The sequence below is a fragment of the Pygocentrus nattereri genome, chromosome 12 (genome assembly GCF_015220715.1).
Source record: "Pygocentrus nattereri isolate fPygNat1 chromosome 12, fPygNat1.pri, whole genome shotgun sequence".
Taxonomy (NCBI): Eukaryota; Metazoa; Chordata; class Actinopteri; order Characiformes; family Serrasalmidae; genus Pygocentrus; species Pygocentrus nattereri.
In genome coordinates, this window is record NC_051222.1 from 4,760,783 (window position 1) to 4,777,592 (window position 16,810).

General features: G+C 41.8%; 1 pseudogene; it reads right to left on the bottom strand.

Moving 5' to 3' along the window:
- Window positions 1–16,810, bottom strand: part of LOC108411713 — a 34,620-nt pseudogene that overhangs the window by 3,814 nt on the left and 13,996 nt on the right.

A 16,810-nucleotide genomic window follows, 5' to 3' on the forward strand; every position in this document is an offset into this window, starting at 1 on the left:
CAACTGAGGATCAGAACGGCAAGGCCCAGGCCTTCGGACACTGCCCGATCCACAATGCACCGAACCCCTACTACTGCCACTCCCATCAGTGGTGGGTCGATGGGAGGGGGGACTCATGTAGCTCCTTCGGGCTGGGCTGGCGCGAGCCCCTACCCCATGCCTGGCTCCAGGGTGGGGCCCCGGTAACCCTGATCCGGGCAGGGTACACAAGTCCTGCTTTCTTGTTTTCATAGGGGTGATTATGGATCACACTTTGTCTGGCCTGTCACCTAAGACCAGTTTGCCATGGGAGACCCTACCAGGAGCTTTTGCTCCAGACAACATAGCTCCTAGGATCATTCAAGCACACAAACCCTTCCACCACGATAAGGTGGTGATCCATGGAGAGAACCCTGTTAGCCCAAAATGAAAACCCCCACAGTGGCAGGAAAACCCATCTGTGTTTATCTGCTATAAGGAGCTTTAATATGGAGATGCAGGGAATTTAAAGATGAACATTCGCTGTGAATGAAAACAAGATTAACTGATGTTTTCATTTCTAGTCTTTTTCTGAAACTTCCACATTGATCTTCATGATCATATATTTACAGAGAGCAAATGAGAAAGACCAACTACAACCACAAGAACAGCATCTGACGCAACCAATCAGATCATTGTTGGAACCACGTTCTGAATTTTATTCCTGTTCCTGGAACGTTGCTGAGACAGATGTGTTTCAGCCTTTACTGCTTTTTGAATGAAGCCCAATACAATGTTCTGCTTAATCAGCACATCCTGGCATCGTACCAAACAGTCATGTCTGTGTTTGTATATAAAGTGCCAGTAAGCCATCTTTGTCCTTTTTTTTTTTTTTTTTAACCTGTCATGTCTGGCCATTTTTGCAATCGGAATGGTAATCCGAATGTACTGATGTACCAAACATATTTGTTTTCACAAGAAAAAGCTCTATAGGTTACTAAAGCCTATTCTTGTTAAAGTTTGTATTTTATTTCATCTTTGTCCTAACACAGCGTAATGACCTCATTCCTGTACTGTTAAATCAGCGTCCTGGTGAAGCAGGTACGACCTTATGAACCACATTCTTACTGCAGGCGGGAAATTTTCAATATGTCCTTAAATACAAGTGTCATGTCAGGTTGATGCGTCCAGAGTTTAAGTTGGTCTAGAAGAATCTGAAGTGATATTTTACATTTAACATTTCCAGCTTCTCTTTAGAGCAAAGGAAAAGGCGGTCCCTGTAAACACGTTCTAACTGGTTTGATACGGAACACCACATACACACTAGTGAACAAACACATGCAAGGGGGCAGTGAGCACACTTGCCTGGAGCAGTGGGCAGCCCTATCCACAGCACCCAGGGAGCAATTGGAGGTTAGGTGTCTTGCTCAAGAACACCTCAGTCATGGACTGTCGGCGCTGGGGATTGAACCGGCAACCTTCTGGTCACAGGGGTTCCCTAACCTCCAACCCACGACTGCCCAACAGAAAGTCAACTAGGTTGCACAGAGATTTGAAATCGGATCGCTGGATTCAGAGTCCAGAGTGCTGACTATTACACCATGGAACCACAAATTCTTTTTCCCAGCACTGTGAGACAAAAGACTGGAGTTTTCACAGTATATAAAATGCAGATGTTGCACCACTGATTAATTCAATTAAATCAGCGGCGCTGACAGATAAAAATAAATAAAATAATCAATAATCAATCGAACACCTAAGTCGATCCATCGTGTACCAAGATGATCTATACCATCTATTTGTAATCGTTTCCATTTTAATGACGCCTTTAAAACATCCTAATTAAAGTGAATGGTGTTCGAGCTAAACGTCCAGTGCAGTGTCTTTCAGCTAAAATGATCCATGTTGATGCTCCACAGAAACCAGCCGAACTGTAGATTTGGAGTTCACACAGATGATAATAGCCTGCTTTATCATTAAATTAAACATGAGCTCTTAATGAGGTTTCATTAATTAATGCAGAAGCCGCATTGTGTATAATGATCTTTGTTTGTTTGTTTGTGGAATGTGATGTATTTTCCCACAGCATACATTCTCTAATTCCTATTTTTTATCCCTGTTTTTTTTATCCCCCGATTAACACTGCACTGGATCTTCTGACTGGTTCTAACTGGTTCCAGCAATCTGTGAGCTATGCTGCTCTATTTTCCAGACCCATCACGCTAAAAGCTCAGATAAGACCAATCGGAGCAGCAGAGAACAGCAGGAAGAATCATACTAAATTAATCTAATTAAACAATTTGAACTGTAATAATTCTAGATTTGTGATTTGCCCAAATATATTTTGCTGTAACAGACCAGTAACGTTGAGTGAGCTGCTAAAAACAGGCAGTTAAGACCAGCTAATTAAAATATCTAGCCAGTGATTTTTATCATACAGTTCATTTAGTTAGTCTCGTTTCTGGTCACCGTCGTTTGTGGTCAGTCAGTGGTGTTGATATACCATATATGGAGCCTGTGTAGTGGAGCACCTTCTGTTTGTGTTTTTCTATGTGGGCTACGTCCATAATTAGGATGGGAGCAGGCATATATACAAACACCTTGGGGTCCTGGTGGCAGGTTTTGGTTCATTACTGCTAGGATAAGTCGATGGGTGTCTTGGTGCCAGCGTTCCGTGTTGTTGGAACTGCAGGTTCAGTCTCGACTACGTTAATCCAAGTAGCCCTCTTAGCACTTTAATTATTCAGTTTATGAGTTTTAATGGAAATGCTGCTCTAACTTTTAAAGAAAGTATTTTACTATCTAAGCTGCCCTCTAGCCTGTGGTCATACTGTGTGTGCAAACAGGCATTAAGTGTGTTGTGAGCCACTGGCCAGAGTGGGTGCATTGTTTTAGTTATTTTAACTATATTTTTTATTTTATTTTATTTTTCCTTTAGTTATACTCCAGTCTGCTTGGCGTTAAGTGTAGTCCATGGAGTTTGGGAGGAATGTTTGAGGATGGACTGCAGTGTTCACTTGAATGGTAGAAGTTTGCAGTGCAGTGAGCTTGGAGTGATTAGCAGGTGTTGCTGGATTGGTGTTTTTTCCTTTTTCTTTTTCATTGAATCAATTCACGCGTCATTGAGAGAATGACCTCAGTGTCTCAGCGGGCCAAGGCTTGAGTTGCCCCAGTAGTACTGTGAATATTTTAGTACTGGTTGTTTCTTTTCTTATGGTTTGTTTAATAAACCAAATGGACAGTCCAGCCCTGTCACCTAATACATAAGCATACAGACCAGTGCTGTCACCAAATAAGTAATCATACAGTCCAGTGCTCTCACCTAATAAATAATCATACAGTCGGGTTGGGATAATGTAGAGGTTAACACCCCTGCCTTCTACGCTGTAGACTGAGGTTCAATCCCTACCTGGGTAAACACCCTTGACTATACCAATAAGAGTGCTTGGGCAAGACTCCTAACACCACCTTTGCCTACCTGTATAAACTGATCAAATTGTAAGTCGCTCTGGATAACAGCATCAGCCAAATGCCATAAATGTAAATACAGTCCAGCACTGTCACCCATTAAGTAATCATACAGTCCAGACCTATCACCTAATGAGTAAGCATACAGTCCAGAACTATCACCTAATGATTAAGCAAAACAGTCCAGCGCTGTCACCTAATAAGTAATCATACAATCCGTCGCTGTCACCTAATAAGTAAGCATACAGTCCAGTGCTGTCACCTAATAAGTAATCATACAGTCCAGCCCTGTCACCTAATAAGTAATTATACTGTCCAGTGCTGTCACCTAATAAATAAGCAAACAGTCCAGCCCTGTCACCTAATAAGTAATCATACAATCCGGCGCTGTCACCTAATGAGTAAGCATACAGTCCATTGCTTTCACCTAATGAGTAAGCATACAGTCCAGAACTATCACCTAATGAGTAAGCATACAGTCCAACGCTGTCACCTAATAAGTAAGCACCGTCCAGTCCTGTCAACAAATGAATAAGCATACAGTCCAGCGCTGTCACCTAATAAGTAAGCATACAGTCCAGACCTATCACGTAATGAGTAAGCATTCAGTCCAGCGCTGTCACCTAATAAGTAATCATACAGTCCAGCCCTGTCACCTAATAAGTAATCATACAATCCGGCGCTGTCACCTAATAAGTAATCATACAGTCCAGCGCTGTCACCTAATAAGTAAGCATACAGTCCAACGCTGTCACCTAATAAGTAAGCATACAGTCCAGCGCTGTCACCTAATGAGTAATAACAGTCCAGTGCTCTCACCTAATGAGTAAGCATACAGTCCATCGCTTTCACCTAATGAGTAATAACCTAATAAGTAATCATACAATCCGGCGCTGTCATGTAATGAGTAAGCATACAGTCCATCGCTTTCACCTAATGAGTAATCATATAGTCCAGCCCTGTCACCTAATAAGTAATCATACAGTCCATCACTGTCACCTAATGAGTAAACATACAGTCCATCGCTTTCACCTAATGAGTAATAATACAGTCCAGCCCTGTTACCTAATAAGTAAGCATACAGTCCAACGCTGTCACCTAATAAGTAATCATATAGTCCAGCCCTGTCACCTAATAAGTAATCATACAGTCCAGCCCTGTCACCTAATAAGTAATCATACAATCCGGCGCTGTCACCTAATAAGTAATCATACAGTCCAGCGCTGTCACCTAATAAGTAAGCATACAGTCCAACGCTGTCACCTAATAAGTAAGCATACAGTCCAGCGCTGTCACCTAATGAGTAATAACAGTCCAGTGCTCTCACCTAATGAGTAAGCATACAGTCCATCGCTTTCACCTAATGAGTAATAACAGTCCAGCGCTGTCACCTAATAAGTAATCATACAATCCGGCGCTGTCATGTAATGAGTAAGCATACAGTCCATCGCTTTCACCTAATGAGTAATCATATAGTCCAGCCCTGTCACCTAATAAGTAATCATACAGTCCATCACTGTCACCTAATGAGTAAACATACAGTCCATCGCTTTCACCTAATGAGTAATAATACAGTCCAGCCCTGTTACCTAATAAGTAAGCATACAGTCCAACGCTGTCACCTAATAAGTAATCATATAGTCCAGCCCTGTCACCTAATAAGTAATCATACAGTCCATCACTGTCACCTAATGAGTAAACATACAGTCCATCGCTTTCACCTAATGAGTAATAATACAGTCCAGCCCTGTTACCTAATAAGTAAGCATACAGTCCAACGCTGTCACCTAATAAGTAAGCATACAGTCCAGCGCTGTCACCTAATGAGTAAGCATACAGTCCATCGCTTTCACCTAATGAGTAATAACAGTCCAGCGCTGTCACCTAATAAGTAATCATACAATCCGGCGCTGTCATGTAATGAGTAAGCATACAGTCCATCGCTTTCACCTAATGAGTAATAACAGTCCAGCGCTGTCACCTAATAAGTAATCATACAATCCGGCGCTGTCATGTAATGAGTAAGCATACAGTCCATCGCTTTCACCTAATGAGTAATCATATAGTCCAGCCCTGTCACCTAATAAGTAATCATACAGTCCATCACTGTCACCTAATGAGTAAACATACAGTCCAACGCTGTCACCTAATAAGTAATCATATAGTCCAGCCCTGTCACCTAATAAGTAATCATACAGTCCAGCCCTGTCACCTAATAAGTAATCATACAATCCGGCGCTGTCACCTAATAAGTAATCATACAGTCCAGCGCTGTCACCTAATAAGTAATCATACAATCCGGCGCTGTCATGTAATGAGTAAGCATACAGTCCATCGCTTTCACCTAATGAGTAATAACAGTCCAGCGCTGTCACCTAATAAGTAATCATACAATCCGGCGCTGTCATGTAATGAGTAAGCATACAGTCCATCGCTTTCACCTAATGAGTAATCATATAGTCCAGCCCTGTCACCTAATAAGTAATCATACAGTCCATCACTGTCACCTAATAAGTAAGCATACAGTCCAACGCTGTCACCTAATAAGTAATCATATAGTCCAGCCCTGTCACCTAATAAGTAATCATACAGTCCAGCCCTGTCACCTAATAAGTAATCATACAATCCGGCGCTGTCACCTAATAAGTAATCATACAGTCCAGCGCTGTCACCTAATAAGTAAGCATACAGTCCAACGCTGTCACCTAATAAGTAAGCATACAGTCCAGCGCTGTCACCTAATGAGTAATAACAGTCCAGTGCTCTCACCTAATGAGTAAGCATACAGTCCATCGCTTTCACCTAATGAGTAATAACAGTCCAGCGCTGTCACCTAATAAGTAATCATACAATCCAGCGCTGTCATGTAATGAGTAAGCATACAGTCCATCGCTTTCACCTAATGAGTAATCATATAGTCCAGCCCTGTCACCTAATAAGTAATCATACAGTCCATCACTGTCACCTAATGAGTAAACATACAGTCCATCACTTTCACCTAATGAGTAATAATACAGTCCAACGCTGTCACCTAATAAGTAAGCATACAGTCCAACGCTGTCACCTAATAAGTAAGCATACAGTCCAGCGCTGTCACCTAATGAGTAATAACAGTCCAGTGCTCTCACCTAATGAGTAAGCATACAGTCCATCGCTTTCACCTAATGAGTAATAACAGTCCAGCGCTGTCACCTAATAAGTAATCATACAATCCAGCGCTGTCATGTAATGAGTAAGCATACAGTCCATCGCTTTCACCTAATGAGTAATCATATAGTCCAGCCCTGTCACCTAATAAGTAATCATACAGTCCATCACTGTCACCTAATGAGTAAACATACAGTCCATCACTTTCACCTAATGAGTAATAATACAGTCCAACGCTGTCACCTAATAAGTAAGCATACAGTCCAACGCTGTCACCTAATAAGTAAGCATACAGTCCAGCGCTGTCACCTAATGAGTAAGCATACAGTCCATCGCTTTCACCTAATGAGTAATAACAGTCCAGCGCTGTCACCTAATAAGTAATCATACAATCCGGCGCTGTCATGTAATGAGTAAGCATACAGTCCATCGCTTTCACCTAATGAGTAATAACAGTCCAGCACTGTCACCTAATAAGTAATCATACAGTCCTACATTAATTTCAGTTGATGTCTGTTTATTATTTTTATTTCATTATTATTGTGATTTCCTTCTCTGTGATTAACAGTGTTTTTATTAACTGTTACTCCCATATCAAATTAGTCAGAATACAGATTCCTAATACATGCACTTGTTCAATTTACTGGAAGCACTGATAGAAAACCACATCGTGATGTAATTTATCGCTCTATCATCCTATCATTGCATCGTCCAGCCTTTGCACACATTCAGCAACACACAACCACTTCAGTGTCATGGCTGTGCTGAGAATGATCGATTATGATGATCAATCTATAATCATCTATAATGACTGATCAATCTATGGTGGTCCTGTTTCACTGTTCACCGTTTATTATGTTGCTCTATGTGTAACAATGATTTTATGGTGTAAACTACTGGCAACGAGAGAGAATGACGTTTATTACCAGCCAACTCATCACTGATGTTTTACATTTTAAAACCTCAAGTCTGTGAACAGAAAAGGGGACAGAGCTGATCCTTTGATCTAAGGGATCATGAGTGTCTTTATAAAGAAAGGTAATTAATTTTAAATGAATCTGATTAAGAATATCTTAACATCAGAGGAAGTCACTGATTAAAGTGAAACTTTCAGAGACCTGATAAATTCCTTATTCACTCTCTATAACGCCTTGTTACGCAGCGTCATGGCGCATCATTCATACACCTGATTATTATTTAAGTCCTGGAGTTTTTCTGTTCCTGTCCTTGATTTAATGGTCAGAACGGTGTGTGTGGTCAGGTTTATCATGTCCTTACCGTGTGGTCTGAACAGGAGCATCATGTGTTTTTATCTCCTGATATTTAAACTGGAAATTGTCCTGACTGGACTGTGAAAGTTCAGACGTCTTAAAGACGGTAGAAAATAAAATATCAACTGATGAACTTAATATATGAACTTTCTGTAACACAGACCTGTTTTCATCTCTAGATCTCTCAGAAAGGAGTTCCAGTGTTGTAGGATTATGTCATGATTTTCACAAAACAAGTGTGTGTGTGTGTTCTTGCATTAACCTACTTGTGATGAGGACCCCATGTCCTCACTATGATAGGGCTACATGAAATTTCTGCTCAAGTGAGGACCAACAAAATGTGGTGTTTTCATCACAATGACTTTTGTTTGAAAATTAAAAGAGCAGAAAAATTGACTTTTGGATAATGAGGTTAAGGTTAGGATTTAGGTTTAGGTGTGGTATTATTTAGCTACAGTAACACAAAAGACAATAGTAATCTATGGACGTTCTCATATGTATAGCAAGACGTGTGTGTGTGTGTGTGTGTGTGTGTGTGTGTACTTACATTTCTTCAGTCCTGGTTTGATTCTGTTTTCACCTCCATGTTCCACTCTAAACATGCACACACACACAAAATGTTTTTTATCTGATAGTCTGATGCATCCCACTGTCTCTCCTAAACGCGTTTATCTGATAGTTTAACGCGTTCTAGCATCTCTCTTCAGCATGTTTATCTAAATATCCTGCAAGAGCAAGTTCTCATCAATCCAGGAGCAATTTGGAGATGAACCATGCTTTTTACTGCATGATGAAGCACCATGTCACAAGGCAAAATTGATAACCAAGTGGTGTGAACAAAGCATTGAAATTTTGGGTCCATGGCCAGGAAACTCCACAGATCTCAATCCCATTGCGAACCTGTGGTCAATCCTCAAAAAGAGTGTGGACAACCAAAAATCCAGAAACTGTGATCAACTCCAAGCACTGATTAGGCAAGAATGGATTGCCATCATTCAAGATTTTGCCCAGAAGCTGATATCCAGCATGCCGAGGCAAACTTTGTGAAAACCAAAATTTGTGCCATTCTCAAAACTTTTGGCCATGACTATCAGATATTCTCTATCAGGAATTTTTGGAGGTAGCGAGCTGCAGCTGGCTACATTTTAATGAGTGAAAATAGAAATGAAAATGAGCAAAATTGTCTAGAACTTATGTATTGAATGTAAAATCATAAATTATGATTCCACAGATAATACACTCATTTCTGGAGGCTTGTTGGTGTAGTTGACCCACTGAAGCTGACACTTGAATTCCTTACTTGGCCACATGAAGAAATCTTCACTTTCTTCTCTAAGGTTGGGGTTAAACTTAAAAAGTATGAACAAAAAGACAAATTACACAGACAACAAAATGCCCAGATCTGATCTAAGCATTCTAAACTTTTCTTTCCAACTGCGGTTGGCATTTCTTCTCTGGGACGCAAGCTCGAACTTTGTGTGCATTCTAGTTTTACTCAACTGTTGGCCCTTCCCATTGGGGGTGGAGCAAAGGTGTTGATAGGTTCTCTTACCTAATGGGTAATTAGCTATTCCTAGTTCTCGATTCTGATTGGTGGCGGTTACTCTGTGAGCGCCTTCCCAGGGAAACGTCTTTGTTCCCTACAGGTAACCCTTACAGTGTCTTTCGTGGCCGGAAGATTGAACACCATAAAATCATTACTTCTGCAGAATAAAATCAAGAAAACAAGAAAAATAAAAGGCTAAATGAACCAATAACAGAGAACTTAGAAGCATATTTAGTGTTCTAAAATCACTACTTTTAAAATGGTTATTTCAGTAACTTTCAGAATGTTATCTTACGTATTCTTAATGTCTGGCAAAAAGGAAAAGATGCTGTGCCCACACAAAGACAGACAACCATTAGTCAGCATCAGATGATGTCACAGCAAACAGAATACAAAGATAAGAACTGCTCATTCAGAGTCTTTGTTATTGAAGGTGAGAGTGTAAATAACCTACTCAGCAGATCAGTAGCCCAGTCAATGGGACTAGTGAAAAGAGTTCTCCAGGTCAGCAGTGCTGGGGAATAGTTTGGCCTGCTTAAGACACAGCCAGTGAAAATCGTCCCACAAGAGAATGCCCAACCCTATGCAGTTCACACAGCTCACAGAATTCCCATACCACTCCTGAAGCCTGTAAAGCAGGAACTAGAGAGAATGGAGGCTAATGACATCATACAAAAGGTTACTGAACCAACAGAGTGGTGTGCACCCATGGTGCCAGCTCCAAAGAAATCAGGAAAGGTGTGTATCTGTGCAAACCTCAAATGACTAAATAAAGCAGTCAAAAGAGAGAGATTTATTCTTCCAACAGCAGAGGAAATCATTGCTGGCCTGAGTGGCTCTACGGTTTTCTCTTCATTAGAGGCAGCAGCAGGGTTCTGGCAAATTCTGCTTGACAAAGACAACCAAAGACTCAAAACATTTATAACGCTGTTTGCCAGATGCTGCTTTAAGCGTCTGCCTTTTGGGATCACAAGTGCCCCTGAAATCTTCCAGAGAAAGATGGTAGAAACACTTGAAGGCCTACAGGGGGTGTCTGTTTATATGGACGACATAATTATTAATGGAAAGGATATAACAGAACACGATGAGCGCTTACAAAGGGTGTTTTACAAAGACGTTGGAGCCAGAGAAAGTTGCACTTCCTAGGCCAAGTGATTGATGCAGATGGCGTGTGACCCGATCCAGCCAAAGTGTCAGCAATTAAAAATCTCTCTCCACAAGAGAATGTCCAGGAGCTCAAAAGAGTGCTGGGACTGGTCAACTATCTGGAAAAGTACATCCCCAACCTAGCCACAGTTGTTCAGCCTTTGTACGAGTTACTGAAATCCAACTCTGTTTGGACATGGGGTCCCTCCCAGATTTCAGCAGATTAAATGACAACTCACAACGTCACCCACTCTGAAGTATTATGATGTCAACAAGCCTACAGCAGTTTCTGCCGATGCAAGTAGTTATGGAATCGTTGCAGTGCTGATGCAGCTTCATAGACAAGAATGGAGAGCAGTGGCATATTGTTCCAGACGTTTAAGTGACGCAGAAACCAGGTATGCCCAGATAGAAAAGGAGTGCTTGGCAGGTGTTTGAGGCTATGAGCGATTTGGAAAATACCTGTGTGGCCTAGAGGGGTTCAAATTAATCACAGACCATAAAGCCCTAGTCCCTCTGATAAATTCAAAAGACGTGGACAACGTACCAATCAGATATCAAAGTTTGTTGATGAGGCTGATGAGGTTCAACCCCATGGAGGAGTATGCACCAGACACTGGTCATACAGATACACTGTCAAGGAGCCCCTGCAAAGACACACAGAGGGACAATGACACACACAGGGATGTAGAGTGTTATGTTGCATCTGTCATCGAGGGCATACCTGCCACAAAACAGAAGATGGACAGCATCCAAGCTGCCACCGAAGCAGACGAAGGGATTCAGATTCTGAGCAGGTACATATAGTCAGGGTAGCCAGAACACATTGAGTAAACACACCCCAGAGTTAGAGTTTTTCCCTGTGAGAAATGAACTGTGTGCACAGTGGGTTAGTGACCAGAGGCACCAGAGGCATTATAATCATACCAAAAGCAATGAGAGCAGAGGTACTAGATTATATTAATGATGGACATCAAGGCTTGTCTAAGTGCAGAGAGTGAGCAAACACCTCAGTTTGGTGGCCGGGTATATCATTCCAAATCAAAGACAGGGTCTTATGTCAATCATGTAATGAGCACAGGCAAGCTCAGTCCAGGGAACTGCTGCTCTCTACACTGCTTCCTAGCAGACCATGGAAAAGAATTGGCATGGACCTGTGTGAACACAAAAAGCAAACTAGTGATATCAGATTACTACTCCAGGTATATTGCAATTTTGCACATGCCAATGACAACTAGTGCCCAGGTTATGAAACAGCTGAAGGCCACTTTTACCCGGTACGGCAATCGCTGAAGAGGTGGTCAGCAACAACAGGCCTTAGTTCACAAGTGTAGAGTTTAAAGAACTAGCTAGGGAAACGGGCATGCAAAAAGAGCCATTCAAACAGCAAAGGGGGTATTATACCAAAAAGATCCTCTACTAGTTCTTATGTGCTACTAAGCCACACCATGCAACAGTACGGGTGCGAGCCCAGCTGAACTACTAATGGGTCACAAGATCCATACCACCTTGACTACCCTCAAGAGTAACCTGCAACCCAAATGGCCAAACAGAAAGAGCATCAAGGCCAGGGATACTTTGGAGAAACAGAAACAAGCCTACTACTTCAACAGGCGCCACGGAGCGAGATGTTTAACCACATTGCGACCAGGTGAAAATGTCTTGACTAAGTTGGATGGTCAAAAGTTATGGTCAACACCTGCAATAGTGACCAAAGAAAGCATCACGCCAAGGTCCTATATCTTTGAGACAGAGCATGGCACTACATTGAGACGTAACCAACGTCACCTTCAAGCTGTACCAGTAGCACCACCAAAAGTTACCACTCCCAGGCCTGCCTCGGACAATGTCTCTGACCAATCAGCAGACACACCAACAAGCTCAGAGTAGAACCTCTGTCCCAAGGTGGAATAGACCTTTAGTTCCCGATGGGATGACCCAGACTAGATCTGGCAGAATTAGCAGACCTGTAGTGGGAATGGACTTATAGGTGTACTTTCACATAATGAGAAGAAGAAAAAAAAAATGTCTAGAGTATTAGATTTGGATTTAGGACAGACTGTAAAATATGTTTGTTAAAAGGACAGTACAGGTTACATATGTTAATGTGTGAGTTTTAAGTAGACATTCTTTACCAGGAACCTAAATTCAGTTGAGTAGAACTGCTTTGTGAGTACCTTTTATAATGTGGTTGAAAGTCCTACTATTACTTTATTGAATGAAGAGACTATATTAATCTTTTTGGGGAGATGTCATAGAAGGTATTATTCAGGCAAAAGCTTGAGTGTTTTGTGAACTACCAGTGTTGCCGTAGGGGAGTTTGGGCTGCGGAACTGAGAGCACGTGAATGAGAGCAGCTGGGATTTTCTTTGAGATAAAACTTATATCAAGTTGCAAAAGAAGCATCTGCGTGTGTCCTCAGTTCATTACAAAAGTTATATCAACTGTTTATCTCTCGGCTGTTAACATTAGCAAAAGTTATCTAAAGGCTAGCATTGTTCATATCTGTGTTAATTGCCGTTACCTTCTTACGATGACAGTTTTTTCTTCTCTGTTAAATGTTACTGTAAGAGGGCAAAAAATTGTTTATCGTTTTCATTCATTATTATTCATTGTTCATTGTATAGTTTAAAATTTTTGTTTAAAATATGTATAGTTAAAATGTGAGATGATACATATTCTTGTGAATCTGTTAAAAACAGTTCCTAAGTAGTTAATATTACAACTCTGATATTTAGTCCCTATGTACTGACTTACGGGGGGGGGGGGGACCAATTAAGAGGGGGACACACTCACACACGGGACGGGAACATCCCCGGGGTGACAGAAAGAGAGACAGAGAGAGAGAGAGAGAAAAGGTGTTAGCAGTTCTGTAGCTAATTGTACTGTACATAGCCGTTCGGTGGGAAATAAAATAGAAGTTCTACCTCAACCTTGTAACCCGACTATATTTTTCCACCCCTCTGAACAAGAGACTTGGAGTTACTTTGAACTACACGCAACTTTGAGGGTTACATTACCCAAACAAAAAGCCATGGGTAACGAAGGACATTAAAGCTCTCCTTAACAACAAGAAGAGGGCTTTTAGAGCTGGAGACAGGGAGGAGGTGAGAACGATCCAGAGGGAACTAAAGACAACTATCAGGGAGGGTAAGATCAAATATAGGAGGGAGCTGGAGAGGAAACTCCAGCAGAACAACATGAGAGAGGTTTGGAGCGGATTGAGGAACATCACCAGCTTCTGGTCCAGCAACAGAGGAGTAGAGGGCAGCGTGGACGGGGCCAACAAGCTGAATCTGTTCTTTAACAGATTTGACACTGTAGGCTCTGTCCTCCCCTGACTCCTCTGCTGCAGGTCCTCAGCAGTGAGTCTCACTGCTGACCAGGTGAAAAGACAACTGAAGAGACTCCACACAAACAAGGCTGCAGGCCCTGATGGGGTTCCCCCCAGGGTGCTTGTTAAGATAAAGATATCATCTTTAACTTTATTCCTTTTGGAACTCAGGTCATCTTTTACTCACTTAGTTATTCACAATAACAGAAATTTTGGCCAGATGTGTCCAAACGTTTGCGTATTTGTACCATTTGTCATATGAAATACAGTCCTTATATAAGGTTTATTATATTGCATGCTTTATAATCTAATGTTTTTTGCTGTATGAATTCAGAGTCATATGGCTGAGTGTATCCAGTCCTCACTGATGACACAATGCTTTTCTATGTTGTTAAAGAGGAACAGGACTGTCCGGATTGTTATCAGCGCAATCCGAAGTTCCGAAGCAAAAAAGTTCAAAAGCCAGCATCTCTGATGGTGTGGGGGTGTGTTAGTGCCCATGGCATGGGAAACTTGCACATCTGTGAAGGCACCATTAATGCTGAAAGGTACATACAGGTTTTGGAGCAACATCTGCTGCCATCCAAGTAACGTCTTTTTCAGGGACGTCCTGCTTATTTCAGCAATACAATGCCAAGCCACATTCTGCATGTGTTACAACAGCATGGCTTCGTAGTAAAAGAATGCAGGTACTAGACTGGCATGCTGGCAGTCCAGACCTGTCCCCCAATGAAAATGCGTGTGTAGAGGATGGAAATATACAGGAACTTTTATCTTGAAACTTTCCTAATATTGTGTGATTTTGGCCAGTAGAGTCCTTGGCCAATGAGGGCCTTTGGTGGGCGGGGCTGGGAGAGAGAAGGGCAGAGTGAGGGGAGAGAGCAGAAAAACAGGGTGCTCGGATATTTTGAGCTCGAATAAGCTCCATCTTTTTCTCCTAAAATCTCGGACTCTGAACACAACTGAGAGTGTTTTCTGAAAGTTTGTGGACCTGTCATCAGCTGGGGTGAGCAACTAGACTGCTATTACGGAAGAACCCCGTCTTTTCTGTGACGTGCAGAGCCGTGTGTCTGGACAGAGGAGGGGAGAAAATGGAGTGAGCAGCTTAACGTGTACTGTTTCCACACTGACGGACTGTGTAGTGGAGCTGAGCTGCGTGCCGAGCAGGAGGAGGACTGTGGTGAGTTGAATTCTGCCGCCAGTGGCTGTGAGAGACTGATAGGGGAGAGTCACTGCCTGCGCCATTTCCCGTGCGCGCGCGGGTGAGTGAGTGTGAGACTGAGCTCAGCTGCTCCTCTGCCATCTTCTGATCAGCTCTATTAAAGTAAGGTACCCTGCATCACAGACATCCTCTAGCCTCTGTCCCAGTAATACAGATGGGTAACTGGGCATTATACATTCCTGGGTTCAAGAGGCTGAGTCATTTACGTTCCCTGAAGAAGAAGGAGTGTTTTCTTATCGTGTAAGAGACCGAGTTATTACATTCTTTGAAAGAGAATAGTTTTTTTTGTGTTGATTCAGTATAACATTGTTGTGTGTTTTCAATAGTAAAAAAAGGGGTATATAGACTGTTATTGTTTATTTTTTTTTGTATTACCTCATTGAAACATCCTTTTATTATTTTCCTGAACTCAACAAATGATACTTGAACTGAAAAGGAAAGTTAATTGAAAATAATTGATAATAAATTCACCATTGTTTCATCTTTAACAATCGCCTGTTCTGAATAAGTACTTATCTAGGGGTAGGGGCGTCTCTCCTTCCTTGCTAGATCTGGGGAGGGCGGGTCTAACACAACGCATTGGTGCACGTTCAGGTTGTGCTTTACACTTCAGGGTGCTACCGTGGTATTGATATTTCCTGAAGCCCACCTCGCCACATCTTATGCACTAACGTTAATTTTCTAATGCAACAGGGTAGGCACAAACATACTTGCTAAGGTAACGGGTAACGAGACTAAAATTATTGGGGGTGGGGACACAGATCCTGTCACTTTCTCGATTATCCTAGGTAAGGTACTGGAAACTTATCCCCTACTAGGCGGGGCAAAAACCCCCGCTTATACGTGGTGCATTATGAAGCGCAAAATACGGCAACGGAAACCCCGGACTGTTGAGCAGCTGAAGTTGTACATCAAGCAAGAAAGGGGAAAGAAGTCCACCTACAAAGCTCCAACAATTAGTGTCCTCAGTTCCCAAACACTTGAGTGTTGTTAAAAGGAAAGGTGATGTAACACAGTGGTAAACACGCCCCTGTCCCAACTTCTTTGGATCATGTTGCAGGCATCAAATTCAAAATGAGTGAATATTTGCAAAAAACTATAAAGTTTATCCGTTTGAACATATTAAATATCTTGTCTTTGTAGTGTATGCAATTGAATATAGGTTGAAAAGGATTTGCAAATCATTATATTTTGTTTTTATTTATGTTTTACACAATGTCCCAAATTCATTGGAATTGGGGTTGTATAATGAGAACAGTCAAGGTGAGTGAGAGCAATCTAGGTCAATCAGTTGCATCCACGGTGACATAAGTCTAAGTGAATAACAGCGGCCATAGACATTACAGCGTACATAAACTACAGTCAATACACTGGAGACCTGCCAGAAGTATAGAACCAGCAGATAATCATTGTCTTCAGTTGTTCATTCTGATTCCATCACACACCCACACAAGCATCTCTGAACACAGTTGTTCTTACCTGAGTGTGTTCAGTGTACATTATGAATCCTCCAGTCTAGCAGAGAGCAGCTTCACTCCTGATTCTCCTGGGTGGTTGTAGGTCAAATCAAGTTCTTTCAGGTGTGATGGGTTTGAACTAAGAGCTGAAGCCAGAGAAGAACAACCTTTCTCTCTGATCATACAACCAGATAATCTGCAGAGAGAGGAAAATGTTTCTTTATAGACAGCGCCAGAGGAGACAAGGTCAAGAAAAGCTCC